Consider the following 19,590-nt stretch of genomic DNA (forward strand, 5'->3'; position numbering starts at 1 on the left):
AAAAGCAAGGACAGCCACAGAGGGTGATGCTCCAGTCTTAGAGATCTGCCTTAGGTAGAGATAGTCAACATCTTGGAGAGCAAACTCCTGTTGCTATGACAGCTTCCAAGAGCACACTCAGTTCATCAGAGCCTGAGGCTTATTCAGTTGGCTCCACCCTCTTCCTGGAGTGCTGTGTTTATTAAGAGGGCCCTGCCCTTTATTTTGCTAGGATTACTCATTATGGGTTGGTGAACTGCCCTTTTTCCCCTCCACCCCAGCTTTTCATCTGCACCCTAGAAGGGAGGGCTGTGTCTTTGGGCCTGCTGAGAGTCCTTCAAGAGAGCTGATCTGAGAGAAAATTAAGAACAGCTGGGGGTAGACACAATGACATCATATGCCTCTAGCATAAAAGGCAGCTCAGAAACTCAGATTCAAAAAGGAGAGAAAAATAATGGGAATTGGAGAAAGGGGCTGAGACTTGGGAACTATGCAAAAGCTGATTACTAAGGAAGACAAGAGAAGATTAAGCTGGGAGCACAAGAACTAGCTGAGACATTGGAACTTTTAGTAGGGACCTATTAATCTAGTATTTAGCGTTTGGAATCTATAGATTTAACAGCTAAAGCTAAACAAGGACAGATTGGTAAAAAGCTGTGAAAATGCCCTGAGGCAGCCTATAGTTAGGACTAAAGTTAACAAAAGAAATGGTTAGACTGATCTTTATTACAGAATAAGTTACAAATTGGACCCTTTGCATAAAGACTTCTTTTTCGATTGTTTTGTATGAGATTGCATGGTTTATATGTTAAAGTATACTTGTTTATGATTCCTCTGCATAAAATGCTGATGTCTGTTTGGAGTGGTATATCCTTATGAAACTGAATGATAAACTTGAACAGCTTGAAGGGACATTGGAGATGATGTAGTTCAACACTACTTTTATACATGAAATTGAAGCCCAGAGAGTTAGGTCATGTGTCCAAGATCATACAGCTATTATGTGACAGAGTTGTGGTTGGAACATAGGTCTACCAATTCTCAGGCAAGTGCTGTTTTCACCCCACATCTATTTTACTTAGATTAGCCATGCCCAAAGAGAGTCCAAATTTCTGTCCCTATATTACCACTAGTGATTACTGGTGGCTGTCATAGGTAAAAAGCAGACCACTTTGGATGAACCACACTGCCTCTGCAGAATTCTTAGAGAATCCTTAACATATTAAGCATGATGTAAAAAAGTCACAATGAAAAAATACCAAGATGACATTTATTTTATTACATCGTTTTCTCTGTGTGCCATCCCTAAACATAATGATGTTGCTCTGTTTAGCACTTTTTTAAGATTTATTTATTTATTTATGATAGAGAGACAGAGAGAGGCAGAGACACAGGCAGAGGGAGAAGCAGGCTCCATGCCGGGAGCCCAACGTGGGACTCGATCCCGGGACTCCAGGATGGTGCCCTGGGCCAAAGGCAGGCGCCAAACCACCAAGCCACCCAGGGATCCCCTGTTTAGCACTTTTTAAAACATTGTATTATCAAGTTTAAGCAGCAATGTCTGGCAATATATTGTTATGTTGTCTGTTTAAAGTAACCACACACAGAACTGATACTTATACTTCAAGCTGTACAATCATGGCAGTAGCTACCAATTGGTGATACCTTATCTTAATTGCAAGTTTTTTCTTTCATGGGTGAATAAACCTTTGGAAGAGTAAATATACAACCTAAACCAAATAGAGTAAGAGTCAAGTTTCTATAATTAGTCTGAGAAAGTTACAACCCAGGTGGTCTGCTCAATCAAAAAACTGCTATTGTAGGGACACCTGGGTGGCTCAGTGGTTGAGCAACTGCCTTCGGTTCAGGTCCTGATCCTGGGGTCCTGGGATCAAGTCCCACATCAGGCTCCCCACAGGGACCCTGCTTCTCCCTCTGCCTATCTCTCTACCTCTCTCTCTGTGTCTCTCGTGAATAAATAAATAAAATCTTTTAAAAAAAATAAATAAAAAAAACTGCTATTGTAACCTTAGAAATTACTGAGCATTGGTCCTCTTAAATAACATGCCTTATGAGGAGTGTAACTATTCCAAAAGAAAGACAACAGACCCTGCCAGACAAAGCAGAATTAATGAACTAGTCAGAAAAATAATTGAAAATAAACTAGAATATCACTGAAGAGTTCATATTGGTAACATGAAGCAGGCATAAATAGTTACTAAGAAGCATTCAGAAATATAAGCTATGAAAAATGTTAGTTGAAGTAAATAACTTGATTGGGGGTGAGGTTAATAACAACATGAATACAGGTAAAAAAATGAATTAATGAGTGAATGACCAGATTGAATAGCTTTCCCAGAAGACATCAAGAAGGGAGAAATAGTTGGAAAATATATTTTTTAGTTTTAGAGATACAAAGGATGGAAAGGGAAGTGTTAAGTCAGTATAATAAGAGTGCAAGGAGAGAGAAAAAAAATAAGTGGAAGAGAGCTAAGTATTTGAAGAAATAAAGACCAAGAATTTCCCAGTCTTAGTAAAATATGGATGACCTTAGTTTAAAATGATTCAGAATTTGCCCAACAGGATATATAAGAAAAATCCTATATCTAGACACATTGTATTAAAATTTAAAAATATCAGATGAATAGAAGACTTCTCAACAAGAAAAAGCATATCATTTACAAAGGAATAAAATTCTATTGAAGTCCCAGTACTCAAAATACAGGAAGACAATGAAGTGCTAATTTTCGAAGTACTTAGCGGAAACAAAACTTGGAACGTAGAATTTTATACCCAGCTAGATATGCTTTAAATGTAAGTTTGAAATATTCTCAGGCATTCAAGGCCTCAAAAAGTTTATCACACAAAGTCTTTCTTGAACAAGTCCAGTAAAATAATACATACAGTAAGTATAAATGGGTGGACTTTCCCAGAGGCCTTTCACAAATGTTCCTTTAATTTATCAAATATATCAACACACACTTACTTTGGTGGCCTCTCCAGAAAGGAAGCCAGTGTCTGGAGTCTGCATGTTATTTTGTAGAAACTTGTTTCTGGTTTTGTTAGTCTTGTCTTTTCTGTTAAGCTTACCAACTACCTGAAGACACAATATTTATTTCTCTATTCCCAGGAGTACTTATTACAAGGCCCCTTATGTGGTAGGTATTCATTAGATATCTGTTCCAGGAAGGAAGAGAAAAAGAGAGGGAGGGTTTTAAGGCTGGAACACGAAGCTATGATTTCTTCCATTCAAGAAAATAGCTTTTCTCTCCTGTTTTGGGGACCTTGTAATGTGTGTCAGTATTTTGCACTGCAGTGGACCATGTTTCCCATGTTAAGTTCGACTTTGGATGACTCAAAGATCATTGAGCATTATTCATTTCACTACCAAAATATGAAAGGCAACCTGCTTATTTTGACTCCATTTGATCATTTACTTGATTTTCCATGACCCTCAAACTCCCTCTGAGTCATTAATGATGGAAAGTTATATGTTTGCCTGCCAGTAAACATTCCCAAGTCAGGAATAAGAAGGGAAAATAATCCACAAGAGTTACATTTTTTTAAGATTTTTTTATTTATTCATGAGAGACATAGAGAGGCAGAGACACAAGCAGAGGAAGAAGCAGGCTCCATGCAGGGAGCCCGATGTGGGACTCGATCCCAGAACTCCAGGATCACACCCTGAGCCGAAGGCAGATGCTCAACCACTGAGCCACTCAGGCGTCCAAGAGTTACATTTTGTCTGGAATTTGTCAATACATCTCCACAGAGCTATTGAGAATCCTCTCTTCAGTGAGGCAGTTCTTTTTGCTTTTCTGTGACTGTGCAAAAAGTGCCCACTAAAACAGTATGGGTAATTATGCACACCTGTTGGCATCCAAACCCTAAAACTTTAGTCTTGAGTCTAAAGACACGTTTGCCTTTTAGGGAAGAGTTGGGTGGGTAGGTAGTGTTATACAATTCTCTTTCCTTTGACATTATTTATTGGTGTTTGGAGGTAGAGCAAGAGGCACCAGGGCTGAGAGGGGAATCAGAGTTATTCATTTATACCCCTTTCTTACATCACTTCTTGGCCTTTTGGCTAAGATCAAGTGTAGTATACCCTTCTTGTAGGCAAATGTCATCATTTACACCCCATCTAAAAAGCATGTGTGTATGTTTAAGATACTTGCCTGTGAACAATTTCCTTAGTAATTATTTTGTTGAAAATTCCAAAGAAAAGTTGCTGGACAGAACAGAAAAATGACAGTAGCGGGCCCTGAAAACCCATGTATCACCATGCACATCTTGGAGACCAACACTATCATCAGCAGCAACTTCCAGCAGAGTTCTGCCCCACTACTCTATGCTTTCTCACTCCTGATTCAGCTCTTGGTCATGTGTTTTTAACATTGAGTTCAGGTTGTTAGCAGAAACTCTGGCATCTGGAATTAATTGAGTTGTTGCTCAGGTACTTGGGGTTCTTACTAAAAATTCTAGGAAATCATGTCACATTTGGGCACCCTATGGATTTAACTCAGTGAATAGTCACAAAGCACCTGCTCAGTGCAGGCTCAGCTCTGGGCACAGTTCAGGTATGCTTATCAGTGTAAAGGAGGTACCAAGGGAGGAGTTCAAATGAACTGGAGTTTTGAAGCAGGGATAGAATATATCCTGGTGGAATAAAAGGGAAGAGTTCTTGAGAAGCTGGCCTTGGGGACTGGCCTTAAATGATAGAATTTATATAGGTAGAGGCATTTCAGGAGGAAAGGATAGCTCAAGTAAATGTAACAAGGTGAGAAATCATAGGATCTATTTAGGGCTAGTAATAGTCCCCATGTGTTGAGTCATTATTCTGTGCCATGCATAGTGTTAAGTGCTTTGCATGCATTCTCTTGTTTTATTGCCACCTACAGCAATCTCATTAGTTATAGGCAGTATCATCCCTACTATACAAGTAAGGAGACTAAGGTTTACAGCAATTAAGTAACTTGGTCACCTGCTCAGAGATGAGAGAACCATCTCTGTTGGGGTCTAAAACCAGCCTGCCTGCCTGTCTTCCTTCCTTCCTTCCTCCCTTCCTTCCTCCAGTTTTATTGAGATATAATTGACATATAGCACTGTATTAGTTTAAGGTACACAACATGGTGATTTGATATGTGTATATAGTGTGAAATAATTACCACAGTGAGTTTAGTTAACATCCATGAATTTACCATTAAGCTCTGTGCATTCAAAATAAATACATGACTGGAAAGAAAGGGTAGGACCATGCTATGGAGAGCCTTAGATGGTAAGTGAAGGATCCTAAACTTAAGGTGGCAGATTGTAAAGTTAGAGGGAAAGGGATTTCCCTGTAACAAGAAATGAGTGGTCTATAAGGGATCAGCAGATTAGAAACCAATGAACAGTTTTCAAAACTTTTCTTCTTTACTCATTTTTTCTGTCCCTTCCTGGTTGGAGAATGGGCTGAGTAGGAGAGAGACCTCTCTGTTCTTTTTAGGGCTCTTATGTAGAACTTATGTAGAATTTCCACTTTGGGGGGGTCCTTTTTGATTCTGTCCAATTTCTTGCCACTGCACATGGTCTTACCTCTGGGAAGGGAAAGTCAGTATCTAAACTTTGTCTAACTGGAAAATTGTATGGCTTAAATTTCAATTCCCATTGTGTTATCTTGGATAGCTGAAGCCCCTTTTATCTTTTGGACTAATTCTTTACATTAGTTTGGGTCTTTTATGTAGCTTCTCTTCAGTCATAAAAAATAAGAATCAGGGGCACCAGGTGGCTCAGTGGTTAAGCGTCTGCCTTTGGCTTGGGTCATGGTCCCGAGGTCCTGGGATTGAGTCCCACATTGGGCTCCCTGTGAGGAGCATGCTTCTCCCTCTGCCTATGTCTCTGCCTCTCTTTCTGTGTGTCTCATGAATAAATAAATAAAATCTTTTTAAAAATAGGATTCAAAAAAATTAAAAAGAGGATTCATTAGTTGCTTGTGGGTATAATTTTCCCCTTCAGTCTCATCCAGAAATTGGAAGTCCCCCTTGCCCTTACTTGGTAGTTAGCTACCCTCTTTCACCAACCTTGGTATGGGATCCAGAAGGAGCCATATCTAAGGGTCTTTGGAACTTCTAAGCTGCAATCCAGTTTTTGACCTTCCCCATAAAAGATAACCTGAGGATCCCTTAATGAATTTGGTGTTAGTTCAGGCAGAAACTTTAAAAAAGATTTTATTTTGAAATAATTTTAGACTTGTAAAAATGTTGCAAAAATAGTACATAGAATTCACTTCATCCAGCTTCACCAAATGTTAACACCTTACATAATCATAGTAAAACTTCAAAACAAGGAAATTAAAATTGATACAATATGATTAACTAACTTACAGACCTTATTCAAATTTTGCCAGTGGTCCTAATGTCCTTTTTCTTTTGGGGGATCTAATCCGCCATTCCACTCCATCTGGGGCCATTCCTTAGTCTTCCTTTGTCTTTCATGCCCTTGACACTTTTTAAAAAGTACTCCTCAGTTATTTTATAGATTGTCCATCAATTTTGATTTACCTGATGTTTTCATATCACTAGGCTGAGTTTATGCTTTTCTGGCAAGAGCACCACAGAAGAATGTTTGCTCCCAGTGCATCATATCTAAAGGTTCATGCTATCTATGTGTCTCATTATTGGTAACATTAACATTGATTGTTTGGTTAAGGGGGTGTCTGCTAGGTGTCTCAACCCTGAAGTTACCTAGCTGACCCGTCAGTAGAGCATGCAACTCTTGATCTCGAGTTGGGAGTTAGAGCCCCACATTGGGTGTATAGTTTACTTTAAAAAAAAGGAATCTTTTGGAGAGATACCTTGAGACTATGCAAACATTCTATTTATCATTATACTTTTGCCCACTAATTTCTGCATCTTTCCATCTACCTTAAACACTGTGAGTTCATACTGATACCTCAAATTACAACCTAACAGCACAGGCCTTGCTCTGACCTTTCTCCTTTACTTATTTTTAACTCCTCTCCAACAGTGAGAAAGCTGACACTCATTATCTACAATATATTCACATATTTGATCAACCCTCATGTATAGTGCCTTCACTTCTTTTCACCCTCTTCCTGCCCACCTCCTGTAGGTAAGCAAGCTCATTCATTTCTGCTTTATCATTCCTGTATTTCTTTCTGCACAAATGAGCAGATGCATGCACATTTTTTATATGCCATTCTTTCCTACATGAAGGAGAAAATACTAGAGAAACTCTTTTACAATTTGCTTTTTCTCACTTAAAAGTATATCTTGGAAATCATTCCGTGTCAGTTCATAGAGATCTTCCTTATTCTTTTATTAGAACTCCATTGTGTGGATATATCATAGCTTATTCAAATAGTCTCCTATGTATGGACATCAGGGTTCTTTCAATATTTTGAAATAACAAACAGTGCTGCAATAAAAAAAAACCTGGTACATATGTATTTTTGTGTTGTCAGAGGTGCATCTTTGTGTTAATTCTTAGAAGTAGGATTGCTGGGTCAAAGGTAAGTGCATGTTAGTTTTGTTAGCCAATGACAAATTCTCCTCCATGAGAATTGTGCCAGTAATGTGCATTCCCACCAGTAATGTTTGAGAGTGCCTATTTCTCTGCAATCTCACAAGTAAAATGTGTTTTCATTCTTTTACATTTTCATCAATCTGATAGGTCAGAAATAGTACCTTGGCATTGTTTTCATTTGTATTTCTCTAATTTTGAGTGAGCTGAAGCATCTTTTCATGTGTTAAGGGATATCTAGGTAGATGGGTAGATAATTTGTGAACTATCTGTTCATGCCTCTACCCCCCCCCCCTTTAAACCAGTTTTTGGTCCTTTGTTCCTCAATATTAGAGTGTTCTTCATATTTTAGGAAACTCACGTTTTGTGATTTGTGCTGCAAATATTTTCTCCCAGTTTATCAATTGTCCTTTTACTCTATTTTCATGTTTTTTGTTATGCAGAGATTATTTGCTTTTTTTCTGGAGAGTAGAAAACCAATGAGAAAATGAATCATTCTTTGTTTTTTATTATTTATTTATTTAATTTAAATTCAGTTAATGAACATACAATGTATGTTTCATTAGTTTCAGAGGTAGAGTTCAGTGATTCATCAGTGTTATATAACACCCAGTGCTCATCACATCATGTGTCTCTGCATCCTCACCAACATCTGTTGTTTCCTGACTTGTTTATTTTAGCCATTCTGACTGGGGTGAGGTGGTATCTCATTGTGGATTTGATTTGTATTTCCCTGATGCTGAGTGATGTTGAGCTTTTTTTCATGGGTCTGTTGGCCATTTGTATGTCTTCTTTGGAGAAATGTCTGTTCATGTCTTCTGCTCATTTCTTGATTGAGTTATTTGCTCTTTGGGTGTTGAGTTTGATAAGTTCTTTATAGGTTTTGGATACTAGACCTTTATCTCTGATAAGACATTTGTAAATCTCTTCTCCCATTTTGTCAGTTGCCTTTTGGCTTTGTTGACTGTTTGCTGTGCAAAAGCTTTTTATCTTGATGAAGTCCCAATAGTTCATTTTTGCCTTTATTTCCCTTGTCTTCAGAGATGTGTCTAGCAAGAAGTTGCTGTGACTGAGGTCACAGAGGTTGCTGCCTGTGTTCTTCTCTAGGATTTTGGTGGATTCCTGTCTCACATTTAGCTCTTTCATCCATTTTGAGTCTATTTTGTATATGGTGTAAGAAAATGGTCCAGTTTCATTCTTCTGCATGTGGCTGTCCAATTTTCTCAACACCATTTATTGAAGAGACTTTTTTCCATTGGATATTCTTTCTTACTTTGATAAAGATTAGTTGACCATAGAGTTGAGGGTCCATTTCTGGGTTCTCAATTCAGTTCCATTGATCTATGTTTTTGTGCCAATACCATATTGTCTTAATGATTGCAGCTTTGTAATATAGCTTGAAGTCAGGCATTGTGATACCACCAGCTTTGGTTTTCTTTTTCAACATTTCTTTGGCTGTTTGGAGTATTTCTGGTACTGTACAAATTTTAGGATTATTCATTCCAGCTCTGTGAAAAGTGTTGATGGTATTTTAATAGGGATTGCATTGAATGTATAGATTGCTCTAAGTAGCATAGACTTTTTAAAAAGATTTTATTTATTTATTTATTTATTTATTTATTTATTTGAGAAAGAGAGAGAGAGAGAGAGCACACAAGCCAAGGAAGAGGCCGAGGAAGAGGCCAAAGCAGACTTCCCAGCAAGCAGAGAGCCTGATGCCCCAATGTGGGGCTTGATACCAGGACCCTCGGATCATGACCTGAACTGAAGGCAGATGCTTAACTAACTGAGCCACCCAGGCATCCTCTAGTATAGACATTTTAACAATATTTGTTCTTCCAATCCATGAGCATGGAATGTTTTTCCATTTCTTTTTGTCTTCCTCAGTTTCTTTCATGAATGTCCTATAGTTTTCTGAGTACAGATCCTTTGCCTCTTTAAGGTTTATTCCTAGGTATCTTATGGTTTTGGGTGCAATGTAAATGGGATTGACTCCTTAATTTCTCTTTCTTCTGTTTCATTGTTAGTGTATAGAAATGCAGCTGATTTCCATGCATTGATTTTATATCCTGACACTTGGCTGAATTTCTGTATGGGTTCTAGCAATTTGGGGGGAGAGTCTTTTGAATTTTTCACATAGAGTATCATGACACCTGCAAAGAGTGGGAGTTTGACTCCTGTATGAGTTCTAGCAATTTCAGAGTGGAGTCTTTTGGATTTTCCATATAGAATATGATGTCATCTGGAAAGAGTGAGAGTTTGACTTCTTCACCAATATGGATGCTTTTAATTTTTTGTTGTTGTTGTCTGATTGCTGAGGCTAGGACTTTTAGTACTATGTTGAACAATAGTGGGTGGTGGGAATGGATATCCCTGTTGTGTGTGTTCCTGTCCTTGGGGGAAAAGCTCTTAGTTTTTCCCCATTGAAAGTGATATTTGCTGTGGGCTTTTCATATATGGCCTTTATGATATTGAGGTATGTTCCCTCTATTCCTACAGTATGAAGAGTTTTAATCAAGAAAGGATGCTGTACTTTGTCAAATGCTTTTTCTGCATCTACTGAGAGGATCACATGGTTCTTGTCCTTTATCATTATTATTATTAATGTAGTGTATCACATTGATTGATTTGTAGGTGTTGAACCACCCTTGCAGCCCAGGAATAAATCCTGCTTTGTTGTAGTGAATAATCCTTTTATGTGCACTGTTGTATCCTATTGGCTAGTATCTTGGTGAAAATTTTGGCATCCATATTCATCAGGGATATTTGTCTATTATTCTCCTTTTTGGTGGTGTCTTTGGTTGTGGGATCAGGGTAATGCTGGCCTCATAGAAAGAATTTGGAAGTTTTCCTTCCATTTCTATTTTTTGAAATAGCTTCAGAGGAATGGGTATTAATTCTTCTTTAAATGTTTGATAGAATTCCCCTGGGAAGCTATCCGGTCCTGGATTCTTGTTTGTTGGGGGATTTTTGACTAATGCTTCAATTTCCTCCTGGTTATGGGTCTGTTCATGTTTTCTATTTCTTCCTGTTTCAGTTTTGGTAGTTTTTACATTTCTAGGAATGCATCCATTTCTTGTAGATTTCCTAATTTGTTGGCATGTAGTTGCTCATAATATGTTCTCAATATCTTTTAAATAAAATGATGTTTATACCCAGTTTCTCTCATTGCCCAGCATGTAGCAAGTTCCCTGCAACTAGGAATTTCAACAAGACACATACTGTGCAAGAACTTGAACACCAGAATAAAGGGAAGGAATAGTATTGCTAAATCTAAGAGTCTAATGGTGGGAACCTCGATTCCATGAAGTTCAGGACTTAATCCAGAATCTTTCCAATCAGGAGATGGGGCTATGCATCATAGACCAAAAGCAGATGGTGCCTTGGAGACTTTGGGGAGATTAAGGAAAGCTCACTTTTGGTATGCTTGACCTTGCATTCCTGTAGTTTGCTCAAATAATGTTGTGAGTTGGTTTTCTTTTCCTTTAAAAACACTGTCTTTGGGTACATTGGGACCAGCACATTCTGCAAATGGACTGCCTAGAGAGGGAATATCCCACCGTTATGAGAGATTGAGTTCTGTATTTATTGCCTTTGGGAAAACTCAGGATATAGTAACTACAGAGACATACTAATCACTCCAATATCAAAACTCCTACAACACTATGTATTTAATGATGTTTTTTGTTCTGTGTATTTATGACACTTTGACATTTGGGGCCCTTATGGACCCAGGGAGGGACTGTCCTTCCTAGAATTAGCTAATTTTAGAGATAAACAACTTACCTGCAGCACACCTTTGATATGCAAACCAACTAATCCTGAGTCCGTACCCCACTCTTTTCTTTTTATCAGGCTTCTACAGCCCAGGACACTGTCCCTCTGCCCTAAATCACCCCAGGGCTAGGTACTAGACAACTAGGGGCCACCCCTACAGCCTAGAGCCTATCAAAATTATTCAAACTATCCAGTCCTAAACATATTCCTAAACCTGCTGTGCTGTTTGTTTGCCCTGTTTCTGCTGTTCCTTCTCTCAGAAAAGCACCATAAAGGCTTTTGCCCATGCTTTCCTCTCCTTTTGCCTCTTGACTGACTCTGGTGCTTCCCTGTGTGGCCCTGCATGATATGGTATGTCCCCTTCTTGGAAACTGTAACAAAATATATTTTCAATGGCGGTTGTCTTCTGATCTCACTATGCCTGAGTAATAATAAAACCTACGTTTTAAAACACCATAACAATGCAATTGACTAAACCTAGAGTGTAGGAAATTTTACAGGGCAAATTACTTGAATTTTTACTAATTTAATAGTTAAAAATATAACTTTCATTATTGTTACAATTTTGCATTCTTTATTACTAGTCAGACTGAATTTTCCATACTGGTTTAGTAGTTGTGTTTTTTCCTGTGAAGAATTAAGTTGTGTATTTTTGTCCTTTGACCATTTTATTCAGAATATATTATAAAACAAACTTGATCAAAATGGTTCACAGATATAATTGTAAAATGTAAGATACAAAACTTTTAAAGGAAAGCATAGGAAAGAAATGTCCAGATCTGGGGCTTTGTGAAAAATTCTTAGTCTCAAGACTAAAGGCATCATCTACAAAAGAAAATATTTATAAATTGTAACTCATCAAATTTAAACTTTTTTAAAAATTAAAAATCTGAAACTTCTGCTCTGTGAAAGATCATGCTAAGAGAATAACAGACAATCTACAGACTGGGAGAAAATATTTGCAAACTACATATCCAGCAAAGAACCAGTATCTATGATATATAAAGAGCTTTCAATACTCAACAGGAAAAACCAAATAATCCAATTAGAAAATGTGCAAAATATATGAAGAGACAGTTCACTGAAGAAGATCCACAGATAGCAAATAAACACATGAAAATATATTCAACATCATTAGGTATCAGGAAATGCAAATTAAAACCACAACAAGATATCACTACATAGCTTTCAGAATGGTTAGGATAAAAACAATATACTGAAAACATCAAATGCTGGTGAGGATATGGAGAAACTCGAATTTGCATACATCATTCATGAGAATGTAAAATGGAATAGTCATTCTGGAAAGAATATGATTAGTTCTTATAAAATGCAAAATGCAATTATTATATGACCTTGCTGTTGTACTCATGGGCATTTATCCCAAATAAATGAAAACTGACGTCATATAAAAATGTGTAGACAGATGTTCATAGTAGCTTTATTCATAATAACCCCAACGGGAAACAACCCAAGTGTCTTTCAATGGCTAATAAACTCTGGCACATCTATATCATGGAATACTACTCAACCATAAAAAGATTGAATTTCCGGTATGCATAAAATCATGGATGGATATTAAGGACTTGATGCTTAGGGTGGAAAAGCCAATCTCAAAAGGTAAACAATGTATGATTCTAATTACATAAGGCTCTTGAAATGACAAAACATACAGATGGAAGATAGATTAGTGGCTGCCAGTAGACAGGGGCAGGAGTGACAGGTGGGTGTGACTATAAAAAAGAAGCAATGGGACTCCTGGGTGGCTCAGTGGTTGAGCATCTGCCTTTGGCTCAGGGCGTGATCCTGGAATCCCAGGATCAAGTACCACATCGGGCTCCCTGCAGGGAGCCTGCTTCTCCCTCTGCCTATGTCTCTGCCTCTCTCTCTGTCTCTCATGAATAATTAAGTGAAATCTTAAAAAAAAAAAAAGGAGAAGCATCTGGGAGTGCCTTTGTGATGATGCAACAGTGTTTTATCTTGATTATGATTGCATGAGTCTCTCTACATTGATAAAATTGCATATACCCCTCTCACACACATGTGAGTATTATGAAAACTGGTATCAGCTGAATAAGCTGTAGTCTATTTAGCAGTATTTTACTATAATCAGTAAGATGTCACTATGGGGGAAGCAGTCAATGACTCTATGAACTATTTTGCAACCTCCTGTAAGTCTATAATTATTTCAAAGGAAAAAAATTTAAAACGCAATGCTAGAATTTTAATTGGAATGGCATTGAATTACACATTAGATTGGGGGTCATTGACACCTTTACAACATTGTCTTCTCATATTCATGTATTTATTTCCTTTGAAAAAATTTTTTGTCATTTATTGCTTTTAACAACCAAGATAAGCCAAGGGAGTTTAGTGTTTGCCTACATCAAGTTCAGGACAACCAAACATACTCTATTTTTAAGCATTTTACTCCAAATTTTCTGCATGACATGAGTTATTGGCTTCTTAGATGTTACTCTTTACAGTAGTCTTTAGTATGTGCTCTCCAGATTATTACATGTATTTCTAACTTTTCACAGTCTAAGTATAGATAATATTATAACACTTCATATGAAAAGTAGAAACCTTGCAAAATTAGAGGTCAGTTTAACCCCTCTCTGTCCATTTTTCAGAATTTGTCATATGTATTACATCTACATATAAAGCCTACAAGCTGACATCATTTATGCTTTAAAAAGTATCAATATCAGGAAGGGAGACAGAACATAAAGACTCCTAACTCGGGGAAACGAACTAGGGGTGGTGGAAGGGGGGAGGAGGGCGGGTGTTGGAGGGGAATGGGTGACGGGCACTGAGGTGGACACTTGACGGGATGAGCACTGGGTGTTTTTCTGTATGTTGGTAAATTGAACACCAATAAAAATTAATTAAAAAAAAAACAAAAACAAACAAAAAAAAAGTATCACATATTTTAAAAAATTAAGAGGAACAAAATTAGTTTTTTATATTTACCAAGATATTTATTACTTTTGCTTTTATTTTTTTAAAATTTTATTTTTAGTCTCTACACCCAACATATGGCTCAAATTCACAACTCTGAAATCAAGAGTTGCATATTCTACTGACCAAGCCAACCTTTATTTTTTTATTGAGTATCTTGCCTTTTTTTTTAAGTAGGCTCCACACTCAGTGTGGTGCCCAATGTGGGGCTTGAACTCATGACTGTGAGATCAAGACCTGAGTTGAGATCAAGAGTCGGTTGGTTGCTCAACCAACTGAGCTATCCAGGTGCCCCTCAATCCTGCATGTATGTATGTATGAATGTATGTATGTATGTATTTATTTATTTAAATTTTATTTAAATTCAATTTGCCAACATATAGCATAACATCCAGTGCTCATCTCATCCTGTGCTGTCCTTAAGACCTTTATTTTTTAAATGAGTATCTCATTCTCATTGGGTTCATTTCCCTTCAGCCTGATGAAGATCTTTCTTTTGGTAAGAGGTCAAGTAGTATCTAGGCAGTAGTGCTATGGCTAATGAAGCCAATAGGATCACTACTGCAACTGCTAGGTTGGCTTCTCACACTTTTTTAGATTCAGCTGGTAAGGAGACAAGCCCAAATCGATTCAGTTGATTAGACAGCAACAGTAAGATCAGCATAGCATTAACATTCCCACAGAATGACACTGAACCAGAAAGTCCAGATGATAGATGGCACAATGGGTTGCTCTGCCATTGAGGAGTCAAGTCTAAACTACAACAGACATTTTTATAGCATGCAGCTATATACCCTAAGGGAGGGGGGGCAAGTTGATCAACTGACATTTTAGGAGATGGAGAAAACAGTTTTGTGATAGTTCCTTGCCAGCCAGCTTATTTCCCTTGCTCCAGGAAGAGTTGAAGGTGTTCTCTGAAGGCACAGGTCAGATTGTGGTCAAGTCCTGACTAAGTGGTCCATGTGGTGACAAAAATATCATTGGGGCACTATGTGGTGGAGCTGTTTTCCTACACCTTTAGCATTTCTTGGTCTTTAAAGTACTCTAAAGCACCTTTAGCTTAGGTCTGCTGGAAACTACGTTTTTTACTTACAATTTATTTGAAAATGCCTTTGTTTAAACTGCCTTCATTCTTGAAGAATGTATTTACTGAGTATAGAATTCTGGGTTGACTTTTTCTTCATCACTTTAACGATGTTGGTCTTTTCTCTTTGGCTTCCATTGTTTCTCATGTCAGCCATATTTGAAACTCTTTTCCCCTTTGTATATAAAGTGTTTTTTTTTCTCTAGCTGCTTTTTCGATTTTCTAATTATATTTGGTTTTCAGCAGTTTGTGATATTTTCAGAGTTTTGTTTTCTGTCCTTTTGGGGTTTGCTAAGCTTCTTGCATCTTTAAATTCATGTCTTTCTCCAAATTTGGGGGAGTTTAAGCTATTGCACATTCAGTGTTTTTTCTACCCCATTCTCTGCCACCTCTCCCTCTAGAACTTTAATTTCATGTATGTTAGACCTTTGAATATTGTCCCATCTGTCCCTGAGGCTCTGTTCATATTTTTGTTTCCTAATATATTTTTCTCTGTTCTTCTTCACATTGGATATTTATATTGTTCTATCTTGAGTTTACTGAAACTTTTCTTCTTTCATTTCCATTCTACTGTTGAACCTATCCAGTGATTTTCTTTTAATTTCAGGTTATTTTTCAATTCTGAAATTTTTAATTGGCTCTTTTTTTAATGGTTCCTATTTCTCTGCTGTGATTTTCTATCTTTTCATCCATTATAAGCATATCTTCTTTTACTTTCTTGAGTAAAGTTATTAACAATCACTTTAAAATTCTCATTTGCTAATTCCAGCCTCTGGGTCATCTCAGGTTTGTTCTCTGTTGATTTGCTCAAAATCAAATTGTATCAAAGTTTTCTGGTTCATCATAAGTTGAATAACTTTGGATTATATCCTGGATATTTCGAATAGAGATTATAGATTCTGATTTATTCCTCTGAAAAATATTGACTTCATTGTTTTGGTGGATAGCTAACATGGTTAGATCTAAACTCTGAACTTTGCCTCTTAGGTGGTAGTTGAAATCTTAGTTCAGGGCTTTGATTTTCAGCCAAAGTCTGTCCCATGTATGTGTGATTCAGGAATCAGCTGGGATTGAGATAGAGTCTGTATACAGAAATTGGGGTTCCCTGGCTCTAGCTCTCTCCTTTCCAGGATCCCGCCTTAGTTTCCAGTGGCTGTGGTTATCCTGAGCTGTGCCTATATTTCTTCATACCAGATAGATTGTGAGTTTGCTATTGCTGTCTTACTCTTGGGGTCTTAGCTATTTGGCAGCTTTAGTTTGCCTTCACTCTCAAAGCTATAAAAATGGGTAATCACTTTGTGCCACTCCCCTTCAAAATATACTTGCTTTTTTTCACTCTCTGGTCTCTTCATATTGCTGTTTTTTAGTTTTTTCCCCAGACTTTAGAGTCCCTGTCTACAAGAGGATCAAGATCAATAGGCATTTACTCAGCCATATCAGAAGCAGAAGAAACTATCCTGCTTAAGTTTGATTTTGCTATTGCCAATTTGTCCTTAACATGGGATTTTGTCCTAGAAGGGAGCCTTGGCAGGTCAGCTTTGAGAGTTCCCAGGGGCTAAGTTCCACCAGCCTTCAGTCCTTCTTGCTACAGCCCCCTTGCACTCCCTTGCTATTGGAGAATGTACAGCCCCTCCTAGTTTCAGCTGCGAATTCTCAACTGTTCCACCATGCTTTCCAGTGAATACCCATTAGCTGTTTTTCCTTGTGAGTGCCTATTCTGCTAGTGTTATAATGGGTACCTTCGATTGTAATGTGTAACTATGGAGAGAAACTAAACCTTGAGCCTTGGCTGGTGATCCACAATGACTTTAATGGGGGAAGATATGCCTCCAGAAAGAAGTCTAGTGTTACAAATGGAAACTCAGCCTTGGCATTGCTTTCATTCAAGAGAAGCCTCTCCCAATTGTAGTTCTCTAGCTTTCAGGGTACTGGTGTGTGGATGCAAGCAGAAAAAGACCCTTAGAGGCCCACCAATCTACATGCACCTGTTATCTAGCACCCATCAGCCCAGCCAGCCCTGAGCTCCACCCTGAAGTTACCCTGCCCCCCCTGGTGGGCACTAATCTACCACTTATCTGTCTCCCAATGGCAAAGGGACAGAAAATGGTTGTCTCAGGGCAATGATAAGGAGAGAAAAAGGAGCACATCTGAAAAAAATTCCCACCTTAACCCCTGTCCATTATTCTAGAATCCTTCTTTTTGGGGCTATCTTTCCCCAATTCCTATTTTACTCAGTGTTCTGACCCACCCATCTTTTGTTTTCTTAAAGCTTTCCTCACTGTTTTTATGCCATTTTGATAGAACCATCTATCTCTGGATTCTGTGACATGTCCAGGTTTGGGTTCTGGAGAGAGGGCCAGTTTGTAATTTCACAATTTTAATAAGAACTGAAATAACTAATTTCATTAAAAAGTAAAAACACCTAAAAATTCTAGGTATATATTTCAGGACATTGGAACTTAACAACAAGAGATTCCTCCTGAACCCTAGAAGACCTTTGAGAATTTCAAACAATGAAGAATAATTGATTATCAGATTTGGGTGCTTCCCCAGTTAATAACATAGACAGGAGGTCACCATCTGTGATATAGCTATAAAATGCACCTTTGCCAACATACGTTCTAACAGTACAGAAGAAAACTTATTTTCATAAAATGTCTCATCAATAGGCTGGAAAGTAATGAAGACTTTTCCTATGCCATTATTGACCAGATGTAGGGCCGTGATTGCAATATGTTATTTGTTATCTAATAAAACTAACAATATCTGATTATTTTACTTTGCTTATGAGCTTTGCATATAGTCTTATGAGGATAAGTTATAATTTATAGCTTCTAAGGATATTAGACTGATATAAAGTTTGAATGGAAAAAAAAAGCCATATCAAATTCCTCTAGTTCTTAATTTTGTCTGAGCTATTAAAACCCAATTAGACACAGACCAAATTCTTGTTTATTAGAAGCTTCAGAAGTCTTATAAATGAGTGCTAACGTAGTTATGGGAGTCCATTGCTTTCTACTCCATGCAGCCTTTTGCAAACAACCATCCTATCATTTTAATAACAAGTGTGTGTTCCATGAATATACTCATTCACATTGAGAAAACAGCCCCAACCATTTACAATCCAGTGATTCCAACTGTTTAAGCAAATGAGTGCATGAGCCATTAGCCAGCTTCTTTCCTTCTTACATCTTCTCTCTCATTAGTACTTCATCCCCACCCCCATGCCTGCTGAAGCACCATTCATGTCCTCTAGGACCAGCTCAAATAGTATCAAGCCCAAGGCCTCCTGCACAAAACAGAATTGATTGCTTCCTCCTTTATTCTTGTTCTTTGCATCTAATACTGAGCTCCAAACCTAGCCTGTAGTAAATGTTAGGTGAATTCTGTAAGAGTAAAACCAACTGTGAGATGTTATCATTTTTGGATATCAGCCACAAAGATGGTGTTTTCAAAAAGGCCGTCCTCCTTTACTGCCAAGACCCAAGCAAGCATGCTAACTAAGACAGACCACTTGTCTAAGACTTGCTGTGGCTATTTATATCTAGAGCAGAGGGAACCAAGAAGCATGGAATTTATTGAGCATGTGGATCCTGGCATTAGCTTGCCTATGCTTGGGGGAGTAGGGCAAGGTACTCCTGATTTGTGTGCTTGGCCAGGGCACACCGTGGGCATGGAGACAGGCCTCTTCCATCAATCACATGACTCTACAGCCACCATTGCCCAACAGCACAGGGGTGGATAACAAATGTGTTTTGGTGATAGTTTCAAGGGGAAAAAAAGAGTGCTATTAGAATCCAAGGTGTTGATTTTCTTCTATAGAAAACATCCCCCTCCTGTTTCATCAGAAACCCTTCGAATTTCGAAACCTTTTAAATTAGAAGTATTGGAGATCCCTTTTTAGTTACATTGACAAATGAGTTACTCACCTCTGTCCCCTCCCCGTGATGTTCTTCATTTGAGGCAAACACGATGCTCATTTAACTTTTGCGTCCTCAGATTAACTGCAAGTGCAACAACCTAATACATCTCCTCAGTGTTGGAGCTTAAAGTCTGAGGACATCATTTTTCATTTTCAAACAAAGCTGACATCAAGAAAGAACAGCAGACCAAGCAGCAATGCTATCCTTCTCTGTTTTGCAAAGTGTATCTGGTGAGGAAAGAGGTTGTGAGACTTAGCTCCATTTCCCACAGCCATGGGATAAAGGGTTGCATGTAAACAACAATATCCTGTGCTTCTTGGGCCTCATTTAATTGTCTTTGTTGCT

At 37.9% G+C, this 19,590-nt stretch overlaps 1 pseudogene; it reads left to right on the forward strand.

The window, feature by feature from the left end:
• The first annotated feature begins 4,043 nt into the window (after positions 1-4,043).
• Positions 4,044-4,209, forward strand: LOC112909809 (U2 spliceosomal RNA; annotated as a pseudogene).
• Positions 4,210-19,590: the final 15,381 nt, after the last annotated feature.

The sequence above is a fragment of the Vulpes vulpes genome, chromosome X (assembly GCF_048418805.1).
Source record: "Vulpes vulpes isolate BD-2025 chromosome X, VulVul3, whole genome shotgun sequence".
In the NCBI taxonomy this organism is placed as follows: domain Eukaryota; kingdom Metazoa; phylum Chordata; class Mammalia; order Carnivora; family Canidae; genus Vulpes; species Vulpes vulpes.